Raw genomic sequence first — 9,110 nt, 5'->3', positions numbered from 1 at the left:
CTCAGCTCAGCTGTGGTGATAGATTTAACTCATGGGATACACTTCAACAGATCAAATATTTTTATTCTTTTAAGGTAAATCCCTTTTCCGTATAAAAGTGTATAATGTAAAGCTGCTGTCGCTGTCATAAGGTGTGTATCCAAGGAAGAGCCAAGGCACAGACAGCCACTCAAATAAGACATTTTGAAGGTTTTATGACAAAAAAGATACTTACAGATCTTAAACAGAACATCATGGAGGAAGAACAGAAATGACGACCACCGAAAACTGAAGAAGGAAGCATTAAATTATGAAAAATCAAGAACTTAAATACTGATGTGTGGTTAGAAAAAGTGACAGAAAAAAAGGATAAACTAATTAGAGGACATATTGAACATCTGTGGCAAGGAGAATAGCAGAGGAAACTGAGGGAGGAGAGTAATCCTGAACTAAGACTCAAGCAACAAAAAGGAGAGAAAAATCATAGAAACATTCAAATACTGTACAAAAGAGACAATAAACTAAACATACAAATAAACTAATATGGAAACATAAGAGCAATGATAAACATGGAGAATGAAGTGAAAAGAGCAAAACGTGTGGAACATAAAAAACCACATGGAAATGATCAAGGAAAACTCAAAACCCAAACATTGAAGGAATGTAACAAAGTGCATTCACACTTTCAGAAAGAGCAAGAGCTTCTTAAAGAGACAGAGGCCCAATTTGAAGATGTTAAATTATGGAGTAAGATTTCTTTTAAGTCACAAATAGATGCCATTTTTATAACTGAAGGTAACATGGTTACTTGATTGTGCTATAAAATCACCCAATCAAGTGCCATTGATAGCGCCATCAATCAATTGCACTTGATTATGTGTCTGGAAAACACATAATGGTGCCCCCTTAATGATTTGTATTTTTAAGATCCTTTTTAAAGAAAAATTTTGTTCTGTCGCATTATGAAGTATACATTTTTCTGGTGCGTCATCACTGTTTTTGTACAGTTTGTGTCTGTTGCGGTGTGCAGCTACATCAGGGCAGACCAAACAGGGCTGGTGTGAATCCACCCTAAGCCTCCAGGAATCCATCTCACTCATGTAACGGCTCACTTCCTGTTCCAGCTTTATTATCAAACCACAGTCCGGTCCACTCACCAGTCTGTCTATTCTGCAGAGTTTGGCTAGCAAGCTGCTCTAGAGGAAAAGCTGCTGACCCTCTCTCAAATTCCATTAATTCCCAATAAATACTCTAACATTTCTTGGATTGTTACCTGTGTCATATCTGCTTTAACACTACGAACCCACATGCAGAACACAACTCGGGACGCGAAAGATCAGTTAAAGTGATTTATTTACAAAAGATTTCCAGGGTAGGCTCTCAGTCATCGAAGGGACGGCGACAGACAGGTAAGTCAGGACTTCTGGGAACAACAACAGATCGGGAGGTGAGTTCAGGGACCGTGGGGATTTTCCAGAGCTCTAAAGTGTATGCTTACTCGGGGAGGAGAATAAACAACGGCGTGGCCAGGTGTGGAGGCGCTGGAGGTGGAGGTTGTGCTGCGGTGGAGGGCGGACAGGTAATAGGATCCAGACGGCGTCGCAATGGAAACTCGGGACTACAGCCAGACTTGACGTTGCAGGAACAGCTGAAAAAAATCCAAACAACAGATGGCGTTAGCTCAGAATCGACAGGAAGCTCGACTAGGTCGCTGGAGAGGGCTCTGGGTTACCATTACAGGCTAACACTCAAGCGTTGGTATGCTGGCAGTCGCCGTCTCTTGAAGTCCCGCTGACGAGTGGATTGGGAACCGGTGTGACGGTGACGTCAGCCCTTCAGTCCTCCTATCCTAGCCTCCATGGTGCCATCTGGTGGCGATGGCAAGCCATAGGAATGAAAAAAAAACAAAAAGGCAAAACAAAAAAAACCCCAACTCCTGACAGTACCCCCCCCCTAACGGTCGCCACCTGGCGGCCGAGACGACCTGGCAGGCAAAGAAGAGCGATAATCAGCGATCAAATCCAAATCCAAAATGAACGAACCAGGGACCCAGAGGCGCTCCTCCGGGCCATAGCCCTCCCAATCAACAAGGTACTGCCACCCCCGACCCCGCCGACGGGAGTCCACAATCCTGCGAACAGTGTAAGCGGGGTGCCCGTCAATGATACGGGCGGGAGGAGGGGGTTCAGGTGGAGGGCACAAGGTGCTGGTCTGGAGAGGCTTAACTTGAGACACATGAAAAGTGGGATGGATCCGTAGCGAGTCTGGGAGACGGAGACGGACAGCTGACGGATTGATTATGGATTCCACCTCAAAAGGTCCAATGAACCTAGGGGACAGCTTCTTTGACATGGATCTTAACTGAATGTTCTGAGTGGATAGCCAAACCTTCTGACCAGGAGAGTACACCGGAGCCGGAATCCTTCTGCGATCAGCGAAACGCTTGTTCTGAGTTGAAGTTCTATTGAGGGCGTTGATGGTTGATCTCCAGACGTTCTTGCAGCGCCGGATGTGGTGTTGGACAGAAGTAACGGAGATCAGATCCTCCTCAGCGGCAAGAAGTGGGGGCTGGTATCCTAGGGAAACCTCAAAAGGAGATAAACCAGTAGCGGCAGAAACATGGCTATTGTGTGCATACTGAACCCATGGCAGGAAAGTACTCCAGTCAGATGGATTGGTGGATGAGAAACAGCGGAGGACCGACTCAAGTTCTTGATTCATTCTTTCCACTTGACCATTGGTCTGAGGATGATAACCAGAAGTTAGAACTACTTTGGCCTTGAGAGCAGCACAAAAATGTCTCCAAACTTGGGACACAAACTGTGGACCCCGATCCGAAAGTATCTCAACTGGGATGCCATGTAAACAGAAGACATGTTTAATCATCAACTGAGCGGTCTGAAAAGCACTGGGGAGCTTGCGAAGGGGAACTAAATGACAAGCCTTGGAAAAACGGTCTACGATGGTGAGTATAGTCGTCATCCCTTTAGAGGGAGGTAACCCAGTGACAAAATCAATGGCAATATGAGACCACGGACGCTTGGGAACAGGTAGTGGTTGAAGGAGTCCTGATGGGGGCTGATGAGAGGACTTGTTCCGGGAGCAAACAACACAGGCTCGCACATAGTCCTTAACATCCTTATGGATGGATGGCCACCAAAACCTGCGGTTTATTAGAGAAATGGTGCGACTCGTACCTGGGTGCCCTGAAAACTTAGAGGCGTGGATCCAATGTAGAAATCTGGCTCGGACAGCTGAGGGAACAAAAAGTTTATTAGCTGGGCAATCAACAGGTGTAGATTCAGAGGACTGAGCCTGCTTTATGAGATCCTCAATCTCCCAGGTGACAACACCCACGGTGCAGCTGGGGGGCAAGATGGTCGCAGGAGTCTTGTCTGAGTTATCAGCAGCATATTGCCGGGACAGAGCATCTGGTTTCAGGTTGCGTGAGCCTGGGCGGTAGGAAATGGACAGGTTAAATCTTGAAAAGAACAGAGACCAACGGGATTGCCGTGGATTGAGGCGTTTTGCGGATTGAAGGTAGGAGAGGTTCTTATGGTCAGTCCAAACTAGCACTGGATGTTCGGCACCCTCCAACCAATGTCGCCACTCCTCCAGGGCCAACTTGATGGCCAGAAGTTCCCGGTCGCCCACATCGTAATTCCGTTCAGCAGGGGATAACCTACGGGAAAAGAAGGCACAAGGATGTGTCTTATTATCAGTGCTAGATACTTGGGACAGAACGGCTCCCACTCCTGTATCGGACGCATCAACCTCCACAATAAATTGTCTGGACGGGTCGGGCTGAATCAGGACAGGGGCAGCAGAAAAAAGAGACTTGAGTTTTTTAAACGCTGCTTCAGCTGTGGGTGTCCACAGGAATGGAGACTTTGTGGAGGTTAGAGCGGTTAAAGGAAGAGCTGTTTGACTGTAGTTGCGAATGAATCTTCGGTAGAAGTTTGCAAAACCTAAAAATCTTTGGAGCTGTTTACGTGTATCAGGGGTCGGCCATTCCACAACTGCTTTAATTTTGTCCTCCGTAGGGCGAACCTGTCCGCCCTCAAGTATAAAGCCCAAGAAGGACACTGATGATTTGTGGAATTCGCATTTCTCTGCTTTCACATAGAGTTTATTCTCAAGTAGTCGTTGCAGAACCCGGCGGACATGGTGTTTATGTTCAGTTAAATTCTTGGAGTAAATGAGTATATCATCCAGATATACAAACACGAATATATTCAAAAAGTCTCTTAAAACATCATTTACCAAAGCCTGAAAGCAAGCTGGAGCATTGGACAGGCCGAACGGCATAACTAAATATTCAAAGTGTCCCAGAGGTGTCTTAAAGGCCGTTTTCCACTCATCACCCCTTCGAATGCGAAGCAAATGGTAAGCATTTCTTAAGTCTAGTTTGGAAAAGACCGTGGCACCATGGACAGGCTCAAACGCAGACGACAACAGAGGTAAAGGATATTTATTTTTAACTGTGATTTGGTTTAGCCCACGGTAATCTATGCAAGGTCTCAGTGTTCCATCCTTCTTGCCAACAAAAAAAAATCCAGCCCCCAGAGGAGAAGAAGAAGGTCGAATTATACCTGCTGCCGAAGAGTCCTTAATATACTTCTCCATAGTCTCCCGCTCGGGCCGTGAGATGTTATACAGTCGACTTGAGGGTAACGGGGCCCCTGGGAGGAGATCTATGGAGCAATCATAAGGTCTGTGAGGAGGAAGAGAAAGAGCTTTAGCCTTACTAAAGACAGGAGCCAAATCGTGGTAGTCAACAGGGATGGACGATAAATCCAAAGGATCCACTTCTTGTTGTTCTGCCGGTGGCGGACCTGGGGGAACAGCAGACCGGAGGCAGGTGGAGTGACAGTTAGTGGACCATGAAACAATGTTCTTATCTGACCAGTTTATGTGAGGGTTATGTAGTTCCAGCCAATCAAAACCTAGGACGACAGATGATGTGGCTGTGGGAAAAACAAAAAAAGAAATCAATTCGTTGTGGTTACCTGAACTAACCAGGAGAAGCGGTTTGGTTTTGTGAGTTATGGGTGGAAGTGATTTTCCATCTAGAGCAGAAACTCTAAGAGGAACTGGTAACTCGACAGTCTCAATTGACATCTGTTTAACCAATTCAGAGTCAATTAAGGTTCGTTCACAACCAGAATCAATCAGGGCTGTCAAAGGAATGGTCTGGTTATTGTAACTAAGGTTTGAAATTATCGAAAAGCGAGGAGAAGCTTGAACATGTCGGTCCACCAGATCTCCCCCCTCTACTGGCGGACTAGGGGGTTTAACCGAACCGGACAGCTAGCAATGAAATGTCCGGGCGCGCCACAGTATAGACAAAGGCGAGACCTCATCCGGTTTTGTCTCTCTTCGGGGGATAACCGTGTACGTCCAAGTTGCATTGGTTCTGGTTCAGGTGAGTTGAGTGAGGAAAGGGTTGGGGTCACAGGAGCAGAAGTCTGTACGTTTCTGGTAGAAGAAGTTCTGCGGCTCCTCTCCCTGTTACGGGATCTGATCCGGTTATCTAACCGAATAGTTAATTTTATCAGATCTTCTAAGGAATCAGGCTCATCGAGCGTTGCCAACTCATCCTTTATCGAGTCACTGAGAGCGTGAAAGTAAGCGCTCTTTAAAGCTGCCGGGTTCCAAGCCGAGGCTGCAGCCACTATTCTGAAGTCAATTGCAAAGTCTGCTACAGATCTTTGTCCTTGTTTTAATGACCATAACTCTCGGGAGTTAGCGGTCTTGTCAGGGTCACAAGTGAAAACCTGTTTGAAGTCCGCCAAGAACTCTGTGAATGTACAGGCAAAATTAGTGGGGTCAGGAAACTTCGCCTCAGCCCAGCTAAGAGCTCTACCTGACAGGTGAGCAATTATAAATGCAATCTTGGCCCCATCGTTAAGAAAGCTCTGAGGAGAATGATTGAAAATCAATGAACACTGCATTATGAAACCCTTACATTTGTTAGAGTCACCATCAAACCTTTCTGGCGAGGGTGGGCGGATCTCCGAATACATGGCGCGGCTCACTGGAGCAGGATCGGGAGTAGGGTCCGGAGCGGCGACTGGAGGCTGTTGGGATGAAGTCTGCAGAAAGTTAGCTATTTCTTCAAGCCGACGGTTCGTTTCTGCTTGACTGGCGCTAAGATCGCGAAGGACCCTTTCATGTGACTGAATCGCTGATTGTTGTTCAGCTAAAGCCCTTCTGATTGTGTCTGCTGGGTTCGGTTGTTGGCTTGAGTGTTCTGTCATATCTGCTTTAACACTACGAACCCACATGCAGAACACAACTCGGGACGCGAAAGATCAGTTAAAGTGATTTATTTACAAAAGATTTCCAGGGTAGGCTCTCAGTCATCGAAGGGACGGCGACAGACAGGTAAGTCAGGACTTCTGGGAACAACAACAGATCGGGAGGTGAGTTCAGGGACCGTGGGGATTTTCCAGAGCTCTAAAGTGTATGCTTACTCGGGGAGGAGAATAAACAACGGCGTGGCCAGGTGTGGAGGCGCTGGAGGTGGAGGTTGTGCTGCGGTGGAGGGCGGACAGGTAATAGGATCCAGACGGCGTCGCAATGGAAACTCGGGACTACAGCCAGACTTGACGTTGCAGGAACAGCTGAAAAAAATCCAAACAACAGATGGCGTTAGCTCAGAATCGACAGGAAGCTCGACTAGGTCGCTGGAGAGGGCTCTGGGTTACCATTACAGGCTAACACTCAAGCGTTGGTATGCTGGCAGTCGCCGTCTCTTGAAGTCCCGCTGACGAGTGGATTGGGAACCGGTGTGACGGTGACGTCAGCCCTTCAGTCCTCCTATCCTAGCCTCCATGGTGCCATCTGGTGGCGATGGCAAGCCATAGGAATGAAAAAAAAACAAAAAGGCAAAACAAAAAAAACCCCAACTCCTGACAACCTGAGATTTGGGTCTGAATCATACAAGAGAGGTAAATGCAAAAAGAAACACGTAATCCTCCAACACAAAGAAATTCATTAACAGAGAAGTCATCAGCTTCTAGCAGTCTGGAAAAGGTCTTAAACTCCACTGAACCACAGAAAGACACATACTGTAGGTCACAATTCTAAAAACACGGATCAGGTGAACATTTCCTGGAGTGGCTGCTATTAAAGATGTTGACAAAAACAAAAAACAAACAAAGCACACACAAGATGTGTAAGGTAGAAAACATTTTTACAGAACTGAAATATGTGACTCTAGTTTCTTTATTTGAACCTTTTATCATCACGTTTTTGGAGCTTCTGGCGAGTAACTCCCATGTCAGGGATATTTTTCTTATCCAGCATTAGGACAGTCTCTGGTGTCAGTGCAGACGTCCAATTCAAATTAAAACCACTACATCACCCAGAGCAACAGTGTGGCTCAGTCATGTGGAATATTAGTTTTTATACAATAGTGGAATTTGATCTTACAAAAAAAATAAATGTTTTTCCAGAAACATTGTTCCTGTCATCTTTTTCATCTTTAGTTTGACTTTTTCATCAAACTAAAGATGAAAAGATTAAATGTTTTGTGCATCCTGTGATTAAAATGATTAAAAGACCAAATCTGGGCATCAGCATGGATTCAGTGGAAATGTATAAAAAGCCGTCCGGTGCTTCCTGTTATGTGGGATTTACACCCGTTGTTGGATTTTTCAGTGTTTCGTTCACGGCTTCAACAATGTTCAGTGCTCTACTTGGACATGTTTCATGATTTACCCATGATGCACCTGGTTTCACACACACCTGGAAGCCGAGGTGTGTGTGAATGACCAGATTTTAGGAGTTAGTTTCGTGTTTGAATGTTTTTCTGATGTGTTCTGGGAAACAGAAAATGTGTTTATTGATGGTATGTGTCCAAACTTTTTTGGCATGACTTCCGAGAATGTCAAGCTGAAACTAATTATAGTAGCAAAAACTATTTGTCTTCTTTCTATTGACCTGCTAAACATACAACAAACTAACACAATTTTTAATGAAATAAGCAGAGTAATCTCTCCAGACAAGGGAAAGGAGGCAGTTTTAAAGGGGCAGTTTTATGTATTTGTTACCTTTGTTATAAAAATGCTATCCATCAAATATGAGTTAAAATAAATTGAATATATCTTTAATAACTCCTGCTCCTTCTGAAACTCCGCTTTCAAGAAGTCATGACAACATGGCTCCTCTATTAACTTTTTACCAACATTTCTACCAGTGTTGCATAAAGAACCAGCTCCTATGAGTTAGCTGGATCAGCACCAGGTGTTTCCTGCTGGCTAGTCTGAAGGATCTGAGTAGAGGAACTGCAGGAGAGAAGTGCTCTCTATTTGACATACTGTATTTCTGCCCCTTTAAACGAACAAAAAAGATTTTATTTGTGAGTTTTTATTTTGAATTTTACAGGCTGATCATCTTTTTCTAGATTCGATTTTGGTGGATTTTTTTCAGCAACAAGAGCAAAATATGGCTCAATTTAGTTTTATTTTGCTAGGCTCATTAGATGGATGTGCCCAAATCTGCATTACTGATAAACTACATTAAATTGAAGGCAAAAACCTGGAGTTACAACTTACCTCTTCTGTTTTAAGATTTTCATTGTATATTTCAGTTTAGTTTTTTAACGGCCTGCCATCTGCGGAAAATTCAAATTTAGGCTGGTGTTGAATTGTGGACGTCTCTGCGGTACATGTTGGTGGTTCAGAGAAACTCCGTTTGGTTTGGTGCAAAGCAGTGGCGCAGGCGTGGAAGAGAAACCTAACCGGCCGACTGATTAGCAAGTTTACCATTCGGCGGAGCGCCTGAACGCATCGCTGCTTCTATAAATTGACCACGTGACTCAGTGAACTCATGCTCTGAACGAATTACACAGCAGAGTCCCAGACAGCAGAGAAACAGGCTGTGCTCCTGGCAGATATCATTATTCTCTGGTTTTTTTCCCCCTTCCTCCCGTTTATTTATTTTTAATTTAACATTTTCTGATTTAATATGAAATTGAGACATGCTGCAATCTGTCCACACTGTTGACGGGGTAATGTGCTGCAACAGTGGAGATGTTCCAGGTGAAGAGGGATGATGGAGGTGAATGGCGTTCCTCCTCAGCCCCCGCCTCCGCTCAGTGTTTAGATTGACCTTATTTCTGTCTG

The 9,110-nt window shown here is 45.0% G+C and overlaps 2 long non-coding RNA genes across 2 annotated transcripts; both read right to left on the bottom strand.

The window, feature by feature from the left end:
- Nucleotides 1–1,314: 1,314 nt before the first annotated feature.
- Nucleotides 1,315–1,705, bottom strand: LOC116714018 (uncharacterized). Its single transcript, XR_004337977.1, has 2 exons — nucleotides 1,478–1,705; nucleotides 1,315–1,402 (listed from the first exon to the last, which is right to left on the bottom strand). It is a non-coding gene; the product is annotated as an uncharacterized LOC116714018 (long non-coding RNA).
- A 4,587-nt stretch (nucleotides 1,706–6,292) lies between these two features.
- Nucleotides 6,293–6,683, bottom strand: LOC116714017 (uncharacterized). The gene is made up of 2 exons (XR_004337976.1): nucleotides 6,456–6,683; nucleotides 6,293–6,380 (listed from the first exon to the last, which is right to left on the bottom strand). It is a non-coding gene; the product is annotated as an uncharacterized LOC116714017 (long non-coding RNA).
- Between the last annotated feature and the right edge of the window lie 2,427 nt (nucleotides 6,684–9,110).

Source organism: Xiphophorus hellerii, chromosome 23 (genome assembly GCF_003331165.1).
Source record: "Xiphophorus hellerii strain 12219 chromosome 23, Xiphophorus_hellerii-4.1, whole genome shotgun sequence".
NCBI lineage: Eukaryota > Metazoa > Chordata > Actinopteri > Cyprinodontiformes > Poeciliidae > Xiphophorus > Xiphophorus hellerii.
This window is presented reverse-complemented; position numbering and strand designations above follow the sequence as displayed.